General features: G+C 31.4%; 1 long non-coding RNA gene across 1 annotated transcript; it reads left to right on the top strand.

Moving 5' to 3' along the window:
* Window positions 1–13,023: 13,023 nt before the first annotated feature.
* Window positions 13,024–14,693, top strand: LOC122297445. Its single transcript, XR_006238780.1, has 2 exons — window positions 13,024–13,591; window positions 13,848–14,693. It is a non-coding gene; the product is annotated as an uncharacterized LOC122297445 (long non-coding RNA).
* The last annotated feature ends 8,834 nt before the right edge of the window (window positions 14,694–23,527 follow it).

Consider the following 23,527-nt stretch of genomic DNA (forward strand, 5'->3'; position numbering starts at 1 on the left):
GCTAGGTAGCTAGCTAGCTAGCTAGATCATGTTTTCCCCTTATCTTTTTCATCTTTCGGGCCGGGATACAAATATTTATACCAAGAATGCCCCGTCCCCTTTAAAATTTCATAAAATGTAATGATCAAAAAAACATTTTCAAATAGTGAATGCGTGCGTCGACATCATATATATTAATTCCAGTACTACCGGCCTAAGTGCTTCTTCCTCCCACCTTCCACTGAATGTAACGGAACATGCACGTATAGTAGTACTGCTGCCATATACAAATTAGAAAAATAAGTGTTAGGTTATTTATTTTGACCATCGATCATAAACATTATATATAGCATTCTTGCATGATCCCCGACAAATTACGAAAAAAAAAAAAAAGATAGAAGAAAAAGAACATCTGGGAGCTTGATTTTAGTTTTTCTTTGCTAGCTAGCTAACCATATACATGGAATGGATGCTTCCTGGAGATTTCCAGGATCGAAGAAGCTTCATGGATATTTCCTGGGATCTACCCAAATAATGGTTTAATTGAACCAGAACCAGATGATCTTAGGCTAATAGGACCCACTGCCTTCTACTGCTTTTAATTGTAGACCAGGAAAGAATATAAAAGATTGCTGTTCAATGGATGGTCAGACTTATATACATGATTTATATATATGTTTCAAAACTTCATGTGTATGATATATGTAAGCACCAATACGCCCTTTTCAAGTGAAGAATAAATTACGTGCCTATGAAGACGAGAGAGAGAGTGTGCTTGTGTGTGTGAAGGATTAAGGTCATTGTCAGTACTTTTCTCCGTAATTACTCAAGTTAGTTGAAGGGATACGCTAGGTTATGAAGTTAATTAAGGGTCGGTCCCATAAGCATGCATGCCACTTTAAAAGTTCGTACTTGGTTCTATATATATCTCGATCATTATAAATAATAATAAATTTCTCACCTATGCTTGCTAAGCTCCAACTTCTCTATCGATCCCAACAAAATCTGATTGAAGAAAACGGTGCATGACCCATTATTTAATAATACAAGAGGCCTAAATATCATGGCATCATCAATTATTTGTAATGAGGTGGACATACAAAGACTTTTTGAAAGTCGACAATGATATTGTTCTCTCATACGTACGACGGAGAAGATCACACGATGAGCTGGATTTATTCCAAACATGGACCACATGAAAACTATCGCTAGCCTTTACACGCGTTCTATATACATGCATGCCAATATAAAATATTCAGTAAAATCTGCAGCTCTCTAAAATCCAATTAATGAATAAAAAAAAAAAAAAATCACTTTTCTCAAATTAATCTCTCGAATTTTTTAAATGGATCATGTGGTAGGTTATAAATTAGTTAGGATCGGGCCCCATTTTAAGCATGCATGCCACTTCATTTAAAACCTTTGAAAAATGCTCATCTAATTTATTACTTGGCTCATGTCTGGGTTAGATGTATCTAAGTTCTTGTTGATTATGACTTCTATAAATATATCTAAGTTAGTTGAATGGATATGCTAGGTTTTGGAGTTAATTAAGGGTCGGTCCCATAAGGATGCGTGCCACTTCAAAAGTTCTTACTTATTTCTATATATCTCGATCATTAATCTAAAACAAGATATGATCGATCTCTCTGATCTGCCACTCTGAAACTTTGCAGTCCATTAAATCTGTGATCAGTACGTATACTAAATCCAAAAACTTATGTTATATCTGTCCTCACACGAAAGGAAAAACTAGTCTTCAATCATGAGGGTTAATGCTTTTAAAGGTAGATAACAGCTAAAAGTATTGCCATTACATATAGGTAATAGAATACAACGTCCTAATGGGAAAGAAGACAAACAAAACCCCTTTTTTCTAATTGTCTTTTCTTTTGTGATCATATGATATATGGTGATCATGATTTGGGTAGTTCAGCAAAGTCATGATTTTCTTGATCACTGGTCTAACTTTTCTTTGGAGGAATTAAACTCCCTAGCTTTCTAATTGGGTTTGAACTATGACCGACCAGCTTTAGCTCCCACCATTATAAATTTCTCACCTATGCATGCTCTTGAGCTCCAACTTCTGATCTATCGATCCGAACAAGCTTTTGAAATCTGATTGAAGAAAACGACACATAATGACCCATTAATTAATAATACAAGAGCCCTAAATATCATGGGATCATCAATTATTTGTGATGAGCTGGGCATAGAAAGACTTTTTTGAAAGTCGACAATGGTGTTCTCTCGTACGTACGTACGATGGAGAAGACAGTAGTTGGATTTATTCAAAACATGAACCAAATAAAAACTATTGCTAGCCTTTACACGCTATATATATATACACACACACACACATACATACATATATTTACATACATATTATATATACATATATACACATATGCATGCCAATATATAATATTCAGTGAAATCTCCAGCTCTCTAAAATCCAATTAATTGGATGGACCAAAGTAATGGAAATCAAAGTCGGCGTTAATAATTTACGAATCATCTAAAACATGATCACGGGTGGAACCAAAGGATATAGGAATTAAATTAGTAGCTAGATAATATAATTATTTTTTCAACGTTTAAGTAAAATAAAAAATATATATTTTAGGCTAATTAATTGTATTTTTTTTAAGTACGTACCTAGTTATAAATCTTTTTATCATCTATTAAAAAATAATATTAATAATCTTTTTATTATAAGGTCTCAGCTTGGTAAATAGCAAAAGTTTATAATCTATAAATCGTACGTACGTACGTAGTCTATTTGTTTAATGGTTTTAACTGTTATCAACGCAGGAATATCGTCTCAACTTTCAATGATTTCATTAAGGAAAAATATAATTATAAGTATAGTTGTGCATTAATCTATGTACTAATATAATATGATTGGTCAAAAAGTAAATTTGATTAAAAATAATGTTAATTTAAATTTTAAGTATGAATAAAATAATATTAATATATAGATTAGTGTATAATTATACTTGTATATAACAAAATCCTTTCATTAATGACCATGTCGCTCCATACCTATACGTGTCAGCCGAAAGATTATATATGGGCCGACTTTCCTTTCCATAGATATATATATATATATATATCTATCACGTCAACCTGACTGATAACAACAAAAATGACTTTTGGTTTCTCCATGATTGACTACTTGATGAGAATAAACAAAAGAAGAAAGCGCTAGCTACCATGTATCATTGGGTAGTTGGTTTATTCGTCTGTACGTTGATGGTTCATTTCGTGGTCGTTTGAATTTCATGCATGATATCTCGATCGGCGGTCCACTTTGTCAGCCTTCAACTGCAAGCTGCTAGCCTTCATTAGTTTGTCTTTGGCATGCATGCAGCTTTCTGCTCTCTCATTACTCATTTCAACTACAAAACTCCAAGTCTTACCTTTGCGTAGGTATCAATACTTTGAAACGAAAAATCATGAACGCTTGTCATTTTCAACAACCAATTGAAGTAGAATTAAAAAAATATATATTAGTTATATATATCAAATTATATCATATTAATAGTACTACGATGTATGCATATATATATATATATATATATAGTACGTGATTTATGCATCTAATAGGAGAAGACGAAGATGGCAATTATGAGCTAAACAGTAGCAGACGATCGAGGAAGTGAGGTCGCCTTAGAGCACACATGCATGACACAAGTATCACTACAATACAATTAGTCTTTTGTGACAGAGGAAAACGTCATAAAAAATGACTAAAATGTCACTAAAGACATTTGGTGACGGTTCGAAACCGTCACGAGTACCGTCACCTAATGTGCATTACAGAAAATAATTAGTGACAGTTTACTATTCAACCGTCACAAAAAATATTTTTAGTGACGGTTCGAGATCTTCCATTTGATGTCACGTTCGAATGTGGGATTTTTTGTGACAGTTGAAATCTGTCACAAAATGTAACGTTCGAACGTCCAACAGAGCGTTCGAACGTTAACCCGACTGATTGACATTCAAATGAGAAAATTTGACGTTCGTTGGTTATAGTTCGAACGTATCATATTTACGTTGGAACGTCAAACAAAACGTTCAAACGTAAATCCTTTAAACATTCGAACGTTATGTTCGTTTTGAGAGTGAATATGTTCGAACGTTAACCCAACTGATTGACATTCAAATGAGAAAATTTGACGTTCATTGGTTATAGTTCGAACGTATCATATTTACGTTGGAACATCAAACAAAACGTTCAAACGTAAATCCTTTAAACATTCGAACGTTATGTTCGTTTTGAGAGTGAATATGTTCGAACGTTGGGTTATACATTCGAACGTTATTTCGTAATTTTGTATAATTATATTCGAACGTTAGTTCTAACGTGAAACAACATTCGAATGTTTGTTATATACATTCGAATATATAGATCAAAAATACTATGTTCATAAAATTAAAAAATATACAAATATTATCATCATATTACACCATCAAGTTATAAACTAACAATGTTTTATATAGTTGTAAAATTAGATATTAAAGGCTCTATACAATGAGAAAACTGAATTGATTTTATTTTTTCTTCTTTTCTCACCCACCGCGATTCTACTGTAGTGACATAACACGCTCTATCTGGACTCTCATCTCCCTCTGCACTTATTCTTAAACTTCACTACACATTCTTTCCTCCTGGTCTATATGTTACTCCTGCAAACGCATCTCTAAATCAAACTATTGCTCTAAAAGAGACTCCAACTCTTGTTGTCTTGATCTCATATACTCATTTGATAAAAAAAAATGCTGCAAAATAAGTGACATTTAAAAGAAATACAAATAAAAATTAAATTAATGACATGTTGCATAATTTAATAAATTATTCTCAACATATTCAATAAAAGTTCACAAATTAATTCAAAATGATATCATATATTTCCACAATATATAAACATATTCACAACTAAATTTACAATATTTTACATATTTTCAACAATTTTAATAAATAATATAATACACAAATTCACAATATATAAACATATTTTCCATAGACTAAACTAATTCACAAATCACATATACATATGCACAATAATAACTAATTCACAAATACTAAAACATAGTCACAAAAAAATAACCACAACATATGCTTCAAATTCACATACACAATTGTAAAACATATTCATTTTAATCTATAAATATACACAAATATTTATATTTTCATTTTAAGAATAAGCATACACACAACACAATTTTTCATTTTAATTCATCATATTACATAATCCATATCACAAAGATTTACTTTTAATTCATCAACATAAACAATTCAATTTCTTCTAATTCATCAATAATATCCAATTCAAAATATATTCACAATATATACAATTAAAATTCACTACTCAACTCACAATATTATACCCATATCTAATCCTTCAAAATCCACAATCAACTCACATTATACACATCAAAATATTCATCATTATCCATAACAAAAGCACAACAAAATATATAAACATCTTAATAAAGTTTAGAAATATACCTATTACTCACAATATCCTCTTACAAATCACAAGTTTTGAACAAATCACAACAACCAATCCTTCAAAAAATCACAACACTAGTTAGTTAAAGACATATATATAAAAAAAAACACAAAATAAATATCATAAAATTGCAAAACATTTAAAGGAAAAAAGAGTTTTTCCTTACCAAAATCAATGGAGAGAGCAAAAATATTAATCATCTCTCACTCTACTCTCTCTCTCTAACCATCTCTCACTCTAACACACACACTCTCTCTCTAACCCACAACCCTCTCTCACTCTCACTCTCTCTTTCACGCACGGGAGAAGCAGAAGAAATGATTCTGCTTCCTCTCGTGCATTTATTCATTAAAATTACTCTGATTTGATATGACGTTCGAACGTTTAGAAAGTAACGTTCGAACATTTAAAAATTAACATTCGAATGTTAAATTTTAACGTTCGAACGTTATTTAAAAATGAGTAGAAAATTTCCTGCATTTTTTTACGTTCGAAAGTTTAAAAAGTAACATTCGAATGTTAAATTTTAACGTTCGAACATTATTTAAAAATGAGTGAAAAATTTTTCACATTTTTTCACGTTTGAACGTATATGCATATACGTTCGAACATTTAAAAAGTAACGTTCGAATGTTAAATTTGAATGTTCGAACGTTATTTAAAAATGAGTAAAAAAAATTTCGCATTTTTTCACGTTCGAACGTATATGCATATACGTTCGAATGTTTAAAAAATAACGTTCGAACGTTAAAATTTAACGTTCGAACGTATGTAAAAGAAATATACTCTATCATTATAAATAATATATAATAATATATATAATATATTAACTATATATAATATTAACTATATACTATAATATATACTATATATATTAACTATATAATATTAATATATTATATATTATATGTAATGACTATATATATAATATATAATGAGTATATATATACTATATATAATATATAATGAGCATATATATATACTATATATATTATATAATATATACTAGACTATATATAGTATAGTATATAGCACTAGACTATATATATAATATATATTATATACTTAACTAGTATATAATATAGTGTATTATATATTATATATAGTATATAATATACTGTAGTTAGCTTATTGAATTTTAATATTAAATCATTGCGCTTCAAATTTCAATCTCTTTAAATTTGTAATAATTGTTCACAAAAAATGCATTATTTTATTTAAAAACTACATAAAATTTAAATTATAGTCACATTTACCAAATACTCTATCTAAAGTTTGAATTTCACCCACTAACGTTCGAATGTATATGAAAGAAATGTACTCTATTATTATAAATAATATATGATAATATTTATAGTATATTAACTATATATAATATTAACTATATACTATAATATATACTATATATATTAACCATATAATATTAATATATTAACTATATAATATATTACATGTAATGACTATAGATATAATATATAATGAGTATATATACTATATGTATTATATAATATATACTAGACTATATATAGTATAGTATATAGCACTAGACTATATATATAATATATATTATATACTTAACTAGTATATAATATGGTGTATTATATACTACAGTTAGCTTATTGAATTTTAATATTAAATCATTGCGCTTCAAATTTCAATCTCTTTAAATTTGTAATAATTGTTCACAAAGGATGCATTATTTTATTTAAAAACTACATAAAATTTAAATTATAATCATATTTACGAAATACTATATCTAACGTTCGAACTTCACCCACTAACGTTCGAATGTCACTGATTAACGTTCGAACATTACTGATTAACGTTCGAACGTAACTCAACGTTCAAACGTCACTGATTAACGTTCGAACGTTGGCGCCAAAAAATATTACGTTTGCACGTAAAAATCTTTAATGTTCGAACGTTCATGTAACGTTCGAACGTAAATTTTCCTACATTCGAACGTTAGACGAATTCTCATCTAGATTTAGTGACGGTTTGTATAAACCGTCACAAAAACTAATTTTTTGTGACAATTTGGGGACTGTCACTAATTCTAAAGCGTCACTAAATCTCATTTTTGTTGTAGTGGACATTGTAAAATAAAAGAATATAGAGAGAACAAAAACTTGTATTGATATGAGTTTATACATCCTTTTAAATACATACAGAGGTGTAAGGTCTTACTGTAAGATTACAAAATTAAAGGCTAAGATTACAGAATATTACAATACGAATTTCTTCTACAAATTTGGATCATATGATATACAGATCAATTTCATCCTCCTTCTATTTCTAATCTCTTGATTACAGTAGAGTTCCTTAATTTCCTTATGTTTGTGATTATCAACTTTCCATTTTAGACTCGCAGTGTCATTTTCCTTCTTCATAACTACAGCACCAATCACATAATTATGGTTAACATACATGATGATGTACATCTATGATCATACATGTATGACCGTCTGTTGATTATTGGTATAACCCATGTACGGAATACAAGTTCTCTTCTTGTCAATATCTTAATTTGAATGTTATTCTTTATCTAGCTAGCTAATTTTCATATTATTATTCAAAGATGAAATGAGATAAAAATTAAAAATAAAATAAAATATTATTATAATATAATTTTTATTTTTTAATTGCTATGAAAATTAGGGAATTAGAACTAATTAAAAGAATGCATGCAATATTCCTGTATCCGTTACACTTCCAATATTAAAGAAATTCCATTTTTTTTTTGTTAGTTTAAGATAGAATTAGTGGACAATTCTTTTGCCCAAATTCCTAAATTAAAAATATGAAAGAGAAAATTAGATAATGTTAGCGATCCATTTTGAAATTATTTATAGTAAGAAATTATAGCCCACAATTGTTGGAACTTTGTCTGATTGATTCTGTACAAACAGCAAGCATTCTGATGATCTGTTTGCACAGAATCAATCAAACAGATCATCATCATCAGAACGTTTGCACCTAATCATGAATCAAACAAAATTTATTCCAACAAGACAGCTTACGTTGAGAACAAAATTATTCATAATTATTCATCAACGTAATCATAATCGTCTAGATTTTTTTAATGAATAATATTGTCAGAAACTAGAAAAAGAATATTACAAACAAATAAAAATTATAGAAAATAGTTGGGGGGCCTCCTTATCAAGAGACGTGGTCCTATAATATTGAAGAAAGGGACAGTCAAATTTATTATTGCCATAGCGCCCCCAGTACCATCCGAATTTTCTTTTTGTTAGTAGAAAAGTATAAGGGGAGCCCCTCTTCTTACCTTTTATATATTTTAATTTTTTTAATTTATTTTTTTACTTAATAATTAAAAAAATGATTATTAGTGAAATTATATATTCTTTTTATTGTTTTAATAATTCAAAAAATTAAAAAAAATAATTGAATTTTTAAATTTGAACTAATGGTACTTACGCCAGTAATAAGTGCTGGAGGGATTGTTAGCACCATCCTTCTTTTAATTATAAGGATATATAATAAGCATATATATACTTTTAAACGGAACAATGGGTCGTACGTACCGATTAAATGTATTGTTTATTTTTTTTTTTAATATTAAAAAATAAAAAAATACATTATTTGGTGCATTTCATGGATGCAAACCATCTAATTCCCTTTAACATTTTCCTTTCCACATAAAGTCACTGTCCATGAATATTATAACAAATGTTTATTAGCATTACAAGTTTTTGTTTATGCTTATAAAAAAAAATTGTTTATGGTTATATTGCGAGGAGACAGATTATCTCATTAATGTTTTGTTGGGTTTAAGGATTTTAAATCTCAAAGATAGAGAATATAAAATAAATTCTATAATATTTATTAATGTCTGTACATGTTTTTCATAAATGTTCAAATAAATTTTATATGGAAGGGGGGTGGGGAGGGGGGCCGACCTTGCTATGAACAAAATACTCATAATTGGGTGGCAGGCCAGTGGCCACGTTGCTTCATTCAAACAATATTGTCCACAATTTTTTTCCGTGGGACCATTTTTTTTTTATCATTAATGTCTTTAAATTTTTTATATATTTTTTAAACCATAATTCTAATTTGTATAATTCCTTAAATTAATAGATACACTTTTTTAATTAAAACATTATATGAACCTTTTGTTGTTGTGATTTTTGTAAAATGCCTCTTTCCTTTAGTTTTTGAACTTTTTTTTATCTTTTTTTAAATCACTTTTTATTTATTGAAATATTTATTTCAACCTAAAAATACATGACAAGCCCCTCCAAAATAATGATGCCAGTTTCAGTATCTCTATTCATGCGTCTATCTCACTTTTACTCAGTTCCTCAAATTCAATTCGAAGAGATACTTTTTTCTTAAATATCTTAAAAGTTAAGATAATAAAAATAAATAAATTTTATTATTTATTTTATATTTTAATATTTCTCATCACTTATGAGCCGAATTCATATGGCCAAAAAGTAATTTTGATGGGTCCAACTTTCATCGCGTAGACTTGGTAAGAAAAGGGATGGTGGTGCATGGGCTAATTCTCCCAATCGTGCAAGCATCGATCTTATATAATTATATGCAAAGACCGGTACCAAATTATATAGTATTGAATATTGATGCAGACATATATATATCTATTGAGTCTTTATTTTTTTCTCATTTTCTTTTCATATATTTTTAATATATTTAAATATTTTTAAAAAATAAAAAAATATATATCAATACATTAAAAATTATTTTTTTAATTATTAAATAAATTATTTTTTAAAAAAAAAAATTAAATGCATAAATAGTCAAGAGTGAAGGGACAAGATGAGAAGGCAAATTAACATTTTCAATTAACATTCTCATATTTACAGCAATCCCCCATTAATTTGAAGATATAATTTTTTTCTTAGAGATTATTTTTCAATTCATTTAGTGGTAGGAAAATATACATGACTTTTTTCCAATTATGTTTTGTTTGGTGGGGAATTTATATACAGTAACTATTATAATCTAGCTCGATCGGAACCTGCGCCTGATCTATATATGCACTCAAGGAATGCGAGCAGTAGTCAAGGGTATTGGAAACGTGCAAGACAATTTGGAATCTTAGATATTTAAGAAATTGATCATTCAATTGACCGAAAAAAGTTTTAATTAGTGGGTCCAACTCCAACTTTGATCGTTACCCCAACCTTGCAAACATCATGACATGCAAAGACTAGTTGAGAAATCAAAATTTTCATGCTGGTGTTGATTGGTTCAGACATATATATGACCCCATGCACCCAACTACTTCCATGGTTGTGACCACATATCATCCTTTTAGGCACCCACGTACGTACCCTTTTTCACTCAAGACAACTCAAATTAAGTTCTCACGTGTCTGTACATAATCTGCAAGTTTTTCTTGGAAATATTTAACAGAGAATTTCTCTTAGGATTACCATCAATCTGGAAATATGCATGTCTTACCTTAACCTTATGTACCTTTTAAGGAAATATCATGGATGCTACAGCAATGCCTCAAAGTTCGTCCCACATAAACGTTAAAATAACACTGAATTATTTGATTCTCGGTTTGTCTACGTCCCCAGCTGCTATTCAAAATTGTGCACTCGGGGATGCCTAGCTTTCAACATGTTATATTCAAGGAAGGAATAGGGATCCATCATGATCCATAAAATGTCGAAGTGATTATCTGTCAAAGGTCATTTTCATGGGGTACACCAATCGATCAAACCGTTTCCAAGTATCCATTCCCAGCACTTTCACCTTAAATCTAATTGCCTTTCATGGGTCCCTCGAACTCTTTTTCAAGTATCGATTCCCATGACTTGCACCTTGAATTGGACGGTCCTGATGTTGTCTACTCAAGGTTACTTCTGCTTTTGACATGGATTCCAACAACTTCTTGGAAATTCCCAGCATCTATGTCTAATCATTCTCTTGATTCGCTAGCTTATAAAGGATGGCTGCTGCCTGCATAAGTCTTTATTAGGGAACAAGAAGGGCAGGGCAGTTTAGAATCAGGTAACCAAAGACAGAGATGTTGATGACACTGAAGCCAGGCGGGGAAGTGGCTGCGGCCATGGCAGAGCCAGAGAAGAAGCTGAAGGCAAAGCCATACGAGGAATTGGCTAGAGCCAGGACAGAGACATTCTTCAGAACTAAGCGTAGAGGCATAATTCCAGCGAAGAAGAGGTTGGTGAAGAGAATGATGTGGGATTTCATTGTCAAATACATTGGCTCTGTTTTCTGTTTCAGTCATACCTCCGCCACTGCAGTTCCCCAGGCCCATTCCGACAAGGCTAGCAGCTACTTCAAGGCGGATTGACCGCTTAATTCTTCAAATTCTGGGTAAACAGAAAATATTTCCTTACCCACGAAAGCTATAACATGTAGTCCAAAGTTTCTTCCTCCTCCTCCTCCTTCATACCAGTTGTATTTTGACGTTGTTATTGGCTCTTTAAGCTTTAAACAGGAAAAAAGGAAAAGGCTTTCAAGGTTTGTCTTTATGATGCAATTTATTTATGCTGCGAAAATGAAATGACTGGATTTTCACATCAATTTGACAAATTGGGCGGATCTGATCTACAGTGAATTAGCTTCAGAGATGGTGGTTGTAAGTACTCATTGGGGATCCACTCAATTATCATCTACAATATTCTTGAAATATAGCAACTCTTAACTATCAGGTTCGTGGCTCATACACTCTTCTTCGGCAGAGGCTGAGAAACCTAACTGTCAGGCAGATCGGTACATATTCCGATCATCAGCGCCCGCAGTTCTGTAAATTAAGCTATGTTTCTCACCATAAAGAATTGGAAAATGCTACTCTTCCTTGTTGTGCCTTCCACTGGGATTTTTTATTTATTTTTATTTTTATTTATTTAATAATTAAGAAAGTATTTTTTTTAACGATATTGTTAGTTTTTTATTTATTTTTTAATATTTAAAAATGATAAAAAAAAATACATGTAAAAAATAAATAAAAAAAAACATACAAAATACAGTAACAGACCCCACGGTGGCTATGAGCCAACCACAAGAATCTAGCACCGAAGAAAAGCCTGAAAAAAGGGAGGAAAGCAAAACGAAAATGAAACCCAGTTAGAAACGACGTCTATTAACTGTCATCATCACCCTAACCGGCCTAAGATACAGGTGAAGCAGGAGTGGTTTCAACAGCCTTACCAAGCAAGCCTTAGATAGATAGATAGCCCGCACAAAATATAAGTCCAAGTTCGGCCGCATGGGTTTGGGCTTGGTTCAGACGACCGGATCATCGTTTCCGCCCCAAAAAGGAGTATTTAATGTCCCTTCAAAAGGATATATACAGTTATTGATATTGCAAATATCTTTCATTCATTTGAAAAAAAAAAAAATTATTACAAAATTAATTTTTTATATAAATTTTATATATATTCACTTTTTTTAAAAAATAGTATTTAATTCTAGCATACTTTATAACTATAAATATCATTTCTCTTAAAATATTTATAAACGTCATAGATCAATTAGTATATGATTAGATAAGAAAATGAGTAATATTAGATATAGATTAAAGGTATTCAAGTTTCATATTGTTGAAATTATCAGAGGAGGACTTTCCACTACCTTCAGATACGGACCCTCCATTACCTGCAAATGCACATTGCACAAATGACTCCAAAATGTATTGAGGAGAATATTTTTCTATTACACTTGTAGTAAGCTATCATTGTATCTTTTTCATTCATTTTTGTTGTCCATAAATACTGGATGTATTTGTATAGAAAATACATCGAATATTTTTTGTCATATCATTTCTTCGTCTCTACTTCATCTCCTCTGCATCTTTTTTATCATGTATCAAAGAGCCATGAGTGAAGCAAACCCAGATTCAATTTCATCCACCAAACCTCAACCCGAACCCAACACTCAAAATCAAAACACCCAAAATCATGACAGTAATCATCACCATCCCGCAAGTCTATATTTTCTTCAACCCGGTGAAGGAGCTTCCTCACTGCTAGTGCCAGAGCTTCTGACGACTGAAAACTATGTCACCTGGGCAAGGACTATGTGAAGTGCTCTCAACATCAGAAACAAACTTGGTTTCATTGATGGTAAACTCCTTAAATCCACTGATGTTTCAGATTCTCTTTTTACTCCATGGGAACGTTGTAATGATATGATTATAGCCTCGATTCAACACTCTGTTAGTCTTGAACATAGATCTACCATTGCACATGCTGACACCGCTACTAATGTGTGGCATGACCTTTGTGCTTTTTCCATTCAAAATGCACCTAAAATATTTCAACTCAAAAAAGTTGTTTCAAGTTTAAATCAAGATGACGATTCCGTGAGTGCTTATTACAGCAAACTAAAAGGGTACTGGGATGAGCTCGACGTATATGAACCAATGCCTCTATGTACATTTGGCTCAGTCAAGACCTTGACAGACTATCATCATCACAACAAAGTCATGCAATTTCTCATGAGACTTCAAGATTCATATGACCACATCCGAGGTCAAATACTCATATATGACCCCCTTCCAACACTGAACCATGTCCTATCTCTAGTCCAACAAGAAGAAAGACATCACCAGCTGCACTTGCTTCCACTTCTAGTGCCAGCAGCCATGCTCTCTAAGGGTCCACACCAACGAAGCACCTCAACTTCACGCAGGGACAAACTCTATTGCTCTCATTGCAACATCTCTGGACACTCCTTGGAAAGATGTTTCAAGGCCAATCCAAGCTTATCAGTTTGCTCACATTGCCACATTCTTGGCCATAAGAAAGAAAAATGTTACAAGCTCAATGGTTTTCCTCCTGGACACAAACATTCCTTCAAATATAGAATATCTACTAATCAAGTTATTCTTGCATAGGGATAGGTCAATACTGGTTCGATCATTACTCAAGAACAATATAGCCATCTCATTGTTTTACTTCAAAATCAACCACCTGAGGCCATTCTTCCTATTGGCAACCAAGTCCAAATCTCTTTTCCTATAGTCGACTCTCCTATGTCTGGTATAGATTTTTGTCTAGCTACACAGCATGTTGATCCAGCATGTATCATCAATACCAATGCAACAAATCACATGATTTGTAGCCCATGTTGATCCACAATGGTAATTCTGTAGGTGCCACTCACGTTGGAGATGTGTGTTTAACACCTGAACTAACTTTAAAAAAAGTGCTCTATGTTCCCACATTTTTGTTGTCTAATTTTTTTTTTTTAAAATTTTTTATTCATGTTACATTCAGAACTTTCCTCTTGGAGGACAACTAGACAGGGTAAAGTCAATGATGGCTTATATCATTTCCAACATCAGAAAATTTTACCTACTGCCTTTACTTCCCATCTTCAAACTTTATCTAGTTTTAATTCAGTTAACATTGCTGTTATTTCCAAATTCGATGAATATACTTTATGGCACTATCGGCTAGGACATATTTCCAAATCCATAGTGTTTGTGATCGGCCTAAGCCCAAAGAAAAATCTCCATGTGTCATTTTTCCACTTGCAAAACAACATAAGTTGCCATTTCCAAACAATGTTAGCCGAGCAACAAGATTTTTTGATCTTATTTCGGTAGACATTTGGGGACCAAACCATACACAAGCTCAGGATAGATCAAAATATTTCCTTACTATTGTAAACCAATTTACAAAATGTATATGGATTTATATGCTAAAAACTAAATTTGAGGCAAGAATCGCCCTTTAAAATTTTTGTTTACTTGTTGAAAATCAATTTGAAACCAAAGTGAAAACTGTCCGCACCAATAATGGGGCTGAATTTCAAATACCAAATTTCTATCATTCCAAAGGTATTCTTCACCAACTCACATGTGTTGGCACTCCACAGCAAAATGCTTTGGCCGAATGCATATATCAACATATCTTGAATGTCGCAAGGGCTCTAAAGTTTCAATCTGGTTTATCCATGAAGTATTGGAATGAGTTTGTTATAACAACAGTGTACCTAACCAATCGGACACCCATCAATTAGCTGATCTATTTACTAAGCCCCTTTATTCCCCTGTTTTCACGCGGCACTTATCCAAGATGGGAGTCATTAACATATACTCTTCATCTTGCGGGGGGATGCTGAAATTATCAGAGAAGGACTTTCCACTACCTTCAGACATAGACCCTCCACTACATGCAAATGCACACTGCACAGATGACTCCAAAATGTATTGAGGAGGATATTTTTCTGTTACATTTATAGTGAGCTGTCATTGTATCTTTTTCATTCATTTTTGTCTTTTTGCCTAGTCTATAAATACTAGATGTATTTGTACAGAAAATATAGTGGATATTCTTTTCATATCATTTCTTCTTCTTTGCTTCATCTCCTTTGCATCCTTTTTTATCACATGTAAATCATTTAAAAAATAGTGAGACCCATTATGTAAATCATCTTTTTTTTTTTATTACATTTGAGTCTTGAATAATGTTTTGATTCTCATATTGTAAGTAATTTTACTTGAAAATTACTGGAACAATAAAAAATCCTAGAACCTCTAGACTACTGCAAGATGATATTTAAAAACAACTTCCGGTCCGTGTCGCCTCTCCATCCCTATATATTTAATTTATTTTTTTCGGGTTTTGTATAAATTTGCTCATTTTTTAATTTATAAAATATTTGATTTAGTTTAAATACCCAATTTGTATTTGAATTCTAAAATGATAAACCATTTTGGAGTTATAATATTCTCAGTTACATAATATTAAATAAGAGAAATGATATTTACAATCATGATTATACAAATACTGTATAATTATTTTGAAAAAAGTTAATATATATAAGACCCACATAAAAAAAATAATAATTTTGTGATAGTAAATCTTATTTTTTTTTTAAAATGACTGCATAATATTTATATATTTCACGACTATACGTAATATTACTATAAAATTAAGGCAAAGTAATAGATCTAATGACCCAAACTGAAAATAAGAATCCAAATAATCTTTTTTTAAAAGAAAAGGCCAAATTAAACTAAAAGGTTCATTCGTCAGGCCAGGACCCTGACAGTTGGAGGACTTCAAAAGTAAGAAGGTTCATTGCTCAGGGTCCGACATGCCCCCTCCAAATATTGGCAATATTTATGGATTATTATTATATATAATGTTGCCTTGCTTCATATTTCCAAAGTCAATATGGACTTAATTAAAATGTTACAATAAATAATGTTTACAATAATATTGCTACAATATTCATTAAATTGGTGATTGCCATTATAACTTGCTCCAAATTAATAATATATAGCAAGATCATCAATAAGCTGTTGAAAAGAGAGGAGTATTAATATATATATATATATATATTATATTTCTTTTGAGTGCTGAATTTAAAATGTATCATGTAGGACTAGAGTTACTCCCCTTGATCATTAAATAAATTTCATAAATCAACCAGCTTATTGAAGTTTAAGATATCAGTTCAAGAACCATGTGGTAGATTGTAAAGTACCATTAGATTGAATTAATTGAAGAAAAGGTAAGCATAAATAAAAAGCTTGATGGCTGTATACGTTCGATAGATGATAGCTCCGATGTTTAATTAAGTCAAGCAAGGCATCGATCTTTTCCCGGCCCCATAAATGATATCATGTTATGTTTAATTACTTGATCATTAAATTAATTGAAAATTTCTAGTTATCATTCCAGTCTACACCACATAACAACATGTGATTTATTATTATTTTTTTATTTAAACACATATATATTGATGTATAAATGTGTTACTATATTAAACACACATATATAATGCTCAAACTGGAAATAATAATTTTCAAAAAGATGAAATCTAAATGAATACTTTTTAAAATCAGTACTGGTGATAAGTGGATCGTCATGGATTAATACATTGTGATGCACAAGATCATGTTTAATTGACCCATAAATCATTTTCCTTTTAAGTCAATTATTGCCCGCAGTGGGTCCTATATATTGATTATGTACTATGCGACTATAATAGTTGTACTACATTCTTCTTCTGCCCGAAAACGGGCAGTATAAGCTCAATTTCGGCGATTTGAACTTTAATCAATGGATGGAAGGTCAGGAAATAGACCTAGTCTTCGATCGTATAGAAAATATTCATGAATTAGGGTTAATTCATAGAAGCTTCCCAGATCCAACTGCAATATATATCGAATTGATTAAGGAGAAAACAAGAACTTCAGGTTCTTTTCCATGCGACGTACGTGGTGCCATCCGATCGATCTTTCGCTTTCTCTAAGTCGATAGAATAATGATATATACACGGCATACTAACCACAAAGTAAATTAATGTATGATAAATACGTTTTAGACAAACTAATGATATAATATGTAATTAATATATAGTAGAAAGATTAATTAAGACCCCAATCATTTTCGATGGCCGTGCAGTAGTGTCGACACATGCAGCTAGAAACTACATATGAATTATAATATCCCTACGACTGAGATCCGACTATATATATATATATATTGATCATCAGCTTATACTTCATTAATTTAATAGGAATTAAAAATACACGATTAAGCCTGTCTTTGCTAAACGAAACATGGCAGGACAAGCACGTACGAGTCATGTTTATAAATAGTTCATTTGTCTCATGACCTACCTAATCTGGATTTCTGCGAAGTTTCCAAATTAACGGTGGGGTAATCATATATATATATATATATATAGGGTTTAACTGTATTCTCATGGCTGGGGCCTAGAATATTATATCCAACAAATTTATATGTAAAGAATTGATGAGACATGACTCATCGATTTGATTTTTGGTGTGCCATGCACAAAAGTAGCTAATTGTTGAAACTCGTTCATGATCTAGTCATGAGAACATAACTAATCAAGACGTACGACGTAGGAGTACTATAATTTTTTTTTCCCTATATATAATTTTTTACTATTAATAACCCAACATCTGTACTGCCCTAAACCCAAATTGAAAATGGTGATTTAAGGTGCATGTTAATATTGGAATGACTTGAATTAAATTATAAATAGTAATATTTTATAAATTTTATTGAGATAGATTTAATTTTTTTAAGTTGAGATAGATTTAATTTTTTAGGTTAAAACACGGCCGGGATGCCTATCGATAAAAGTCATCTGCATATAGATGCATACTATATATGTGTTTTATGTTCACGTTATTTGATCATGAAGTTATATATTCCTATTACTTTGTCTCCATTGGTAGCTAGAGACGTAATTCATCAATCGTCGTCATCGTCGTCGTCGTCTTAGTTTCTGTGCTATGATCTTATATATTATTTATGGTATTTTTCATTCCAAGTACCACCAAATACTGGCCGGCTAATTTAAAAATAAGATGCTCGTAATTAATTAATAGGGCGGATAGCTTATGAAAACTAAAGAAAGGAAAATAAAAATATTAATTATATATGAAAAGTACCAAACCTTGAAAGAGTACTACTGATTAAAAAAAAAAAAAAAAGAGAGAGAGAGAGAGAAAAAAATATCCACAGATTACATAATATATATTCAGAAGGTAAAAAAGAGTACTAGACCATGCATGGGTAACGGTTTAATGACATAAAATTCAGTACTAGACCATGGATGATGGATATGGAAATTGCTCCATTCATTCAAGTTTTTTATCCAACATTCTTTTCTTGTAAGAGCCCTAACCTTGGTAGGCCCAGATTATTGATGAGCCCAAATCTTCCTCAACCCATTCCGTTTTCTTGTAAAGTACAAACCAACCAAAATGATCATGAGGCCCACCTGACACCTATTTTTGAGGCCCATTTTGGTCAGCTTAATTCAATCCCTTCTCTAAAAAGTTCACCGTTGTTTTAATTAGCTAGTTGGTATGTGTGTGCATATGTGTATATATATATATATATATTTATACTATCATCAATTTTACATATTTTTTATGCACTCTACTAATATAATTGACCAAAATATTTATTTAATATTTCTTCTTTAAAAAAATAAAAGTATTATATAAAAATGGTAAAAGAACCATATTTTACACATATAATGAGATGAGAATAACGTGGTTTGTACCGTTAATCATATTCATATATCCATCCCCATCCAATCATTATTAATCCTCGTGACAGCTAAACTACTTTCATGCAACTAACCTTTTTTTTTTTAAACACAATAATTATTCATTTAAAAGAATATCATTACGTTTGTATTATTTTATTTTGACAATTTAATGAATATTATTAATGATCAAGAAGGAGATCCAAAGGAAATTGTCATCATGCAATTACAACAGATAGAACAAACAAAACCAACCATATCATGACAAGCCACAAATTAATGAATCAGCGAAAGATGCAACCATAATACAAAAATACGAACCAAAATTTCCTTTGCAACGAGATTTTACTTTGTAGACACAGCAATTACATTGACAGAACGAACGAAACCAACCACTAGTCACAAATGGGTCAACGGCGAGCATGTAATGTTCCAATTGATTATATTTTAAAAAGACTAATCAATTGTCGATATAATTAGAACTGAATTGGAACAATATAATTAAAAAATAAAAACTTTTTCTTCCTAATCAATGTAGGATCCAAACTACTATATATCTACCCTTATCACTTATCAGAATGGGATACGTATATATCACATGATACAACAAAGACACAACGTCTTATGGGTATAAGCATGCAAGACCATCCCAAATGCGTACTCTTGTCGTTTTTCAATGAAATTAAGGTCCATGATATATATAATTGTGGTCCACAATCTTACAATACAAATAGCAAAAATATATATAACAAGACGGCACCAGCAAGACAAAATGCAATTACAATTAAAACAAACAAAACGTACCAGCAGCAACAAATCATGAACCATGTCAAATATTTTGCATATCCACATTACGTATGTAGTTGAGAAATGATATTTATAGTTATAAAATGCATAAATGTCGTACACTCTTTTTGAAAAAAGTGAATAAATAATATATAGGAAGCAGATGAAAAAAATTAATTTTCTAATAATACTGAACTCTACATTTTTTTTTAAAATAGTGCACGATGCTTGACCAATCCATAACTATATCTAGCTTTACTCATATGTAATTATATATATTTATATATATATATATATATTATATACATGGTCATGATGAGGGAACAAATGCATGAAATATCCAAACGAGATGTGTATATATATATACCCGAATGCGCAAGTGTGATATTCCGTTTTTACATGTATTTTTTATTGAATGGGTATTTTAATTTAATTAAAATATTAATTATTTTATTTCAGATTATCAAATTTTAATTAAATTTATTTAGTTGAGAAATTTATTTTATAGAACTTTCTTAATAATTATTATTGTTTTGAGTTTAAATTACTGTTTAATTTATTTTAGTTTGTTTTTTGATTTAAAATTTTGTTGTTAGTTTTTACTAGTTATTTATTATATTTTAGCTAGATGTTGTGTTTAAATTATTTTCTTTGTTTTATAGCTTTTAAATTTGTTTTCGTTGAATCAGTTTCTTGACCCAAGATCTGAGAACTGGATCTCACTTTCTTTTCCTTACTTTTTCTTTTTTCTCCTCTTTTTCTTTTCCCTTTTTTCTTCTTTTTTTTTTTTTTTTTTTTTTTTTTTTTTTCTTTCTATCCTTTTTCCTCCCGGTTATCTCTCTCCCCGCATACACTCCCTCTCTCTCTTCCCTCCCGCCCATTTTGCTTTAGCTGCCCAGGACGACGCCGCTCGCCGGCGTGACCATCACCACCCCTACCATTTGGTCCCCCACCGGCCGGCGCACAACCCCACAAATTTCCAGCCCCTCTCGTGCCATCGTTAGCCGCCATGGGCTCTTCTAAGTCGCACGGTTTTTTTTCCATTTTGCTGTTATCTTTCCACCTCTGGCTACTACCTCTTCACCAATGTATCACCGACCTCTTGCCGTCCTAAACCACCAATTTTCGGATCCGATCTGTCACCGAAGCAGCCCCTACTACCTCACTTTCCGTTTTGAGATTTTTAGCCTTCTACTGCCGTTTTCCACTAGCTTCATAAACACCTCTAAGCTATTCTCTATCAATCTCAAGCCTTGATTCGTCCCATTCAAAAGTGGGTATTTTACAACCTACGGCCACAATGCTTTTGCACTGTTACGTTACTTTGCTTTGGCCTTTTGCAGCTTGATCCTTTAAAAATTATTATATAACGTTGTAAGTATTTTTTAAACTTTATTTTAGATTTAAATATATTATTACTTTTACAATAAATTGTGACTGGTTGGTTATTCCGGACTGAGTCTGAAGAGTCGGGGGTCGGATGGATTTGTGGACGAAGTTGTTTGTTTATTGTTGATGTAGAGTTTTGTTGGTTAATTTGTATCTTGATGTGTCTTGCCATTTGTATTGCATGGTGCATATATGTACATGTGTTAAATTGAGAAAACTGAATTTTCAAGTGTAAATGAATTTTCGGGTGCGTGTGTATCCTGACCTCAAGCCGGGATGAGATATTATCTCAGTAGAGCTCCTTTGGATCTCAGTGGAGCTCCTCTGGTCACTCAGGAGTGGATAATACTGAGTGACATCCTCTGCGTTGTCGCTGGGTGACGACCGGATCGCACGATATGGTAATGCTGTCGTGTCGACTCTGTAGTCCAGGTACGCACTGAGCGCGAGACTGAATATCGATCGTTTAGATGTTACATGCGTGGTCGTTATCTGCGGTGTGGCATAGGAGCCAGAGTGTGTAGATAATCCCTATGAGATATTATGGTACATGCATTAAATTGGAACTGGTTTTGGATATTGGATATGAGCCACTTTCTGGAAAAATGGCGAGCTTTTGTAAGAGGATATTGTGATCCATTTTCTGGGGAAATATTAGCTTTCTTGGTTTGGGCCGTTATCTGGGATAATGGTAAGGACTTGTTTTAAAAAGATATATTTTGGGCCAAAATGAGATTTTGGCGTGCGTGAAAAAATGTGGATTTCTAGGACATGTGCATTTGGCATCTCTTCATGCATATTGTTGAGTGTAATTTATTTTTATCTTGTGATATTTGGATTATTAATTACCTACAGTATCATGTTTGGACTGTAGATTTTGATGCAGAGAATGAGGAGGCTAATCCCGAGGAGGCGATTTCGCCAGAAGAGTGACCGAGGATCACTCGTAGCTTGTGGTTTAATTTCCTATCTTTGATTGGTATTATATTTTTGCTGGTTATTTGTAATATTATTAGTATGCTTATTTTTAAGCGAGTTTATATTTGAACAAAATTCTTGTACTTAGTTGGAAGACTTTTTATTACCGCTGTGTTATTTTTATGTATACGTGTTGCATGTACACACATTTAGCATTTGGCGATGGGATGCATGACCATTGTTGTCATCATCCCGATACCTCAATTTCCACGTATCTGTACGTGGGAATTGAGGGCGTCACAGCAAGTCTAAGTTTATGACATCGTAGTGAAAGATGATTTAATTGTTTATTATATATATATAAGTAATTTTATAATCAGACAAATCGTATCAAATCACATCAGTTTGTGTGATTACTTTTATATAATCATTTTGTGGTTAGAGTATTTATCTTATATATAATGACTAAAAACAAAGTATTCTCAACATGAGTACTATATACCTCCATCTAATTAAGTTGCGGATACGCAGATGAGAGAAAAAGAAGTTAAATAAAAAAAATGTTGAAGAAAAATCACGCAAAAAGATATAATAAAAGAGATGATCAAGAAGACGATTAAAACTAAATATAAAGTCCAATTTCTTAATATATATTCTTTTTCCTTCATATATAATAAAATGATATTACATACACTCTTATATATATATATACACGAGTTTTACCACACACAAATGGGTCATGTGTTAACACATAACTTTGATTGGGATCTATTATAAAAAAAAATCAAAACACCCGTAATTTTTTAGCATAATTGATGTTAAAAGGTTCTACATGAACAATGTATTCGGTGTGTAAAAAATAAAACTCACAAACAAAAATGTAAAAAAATTCTTTTTGAGTGGGACTCATATTTTTA

This window comes from Carya illinoinensis, chromosome 15 (assembly GCF_018687715.1).
Source record: "Carya illinoinensis cultivar Pawnee chromosome 15, C.illinoinensisPawnee_v1, whole genome shotgun sequence".
NCBI classification, from domain to species: Eukaryota; Viridiplantae; Streptophyta; class Magnoliopsida; order Fagales; family Juglandaceae; genus Carya; species Carya illinoinensis.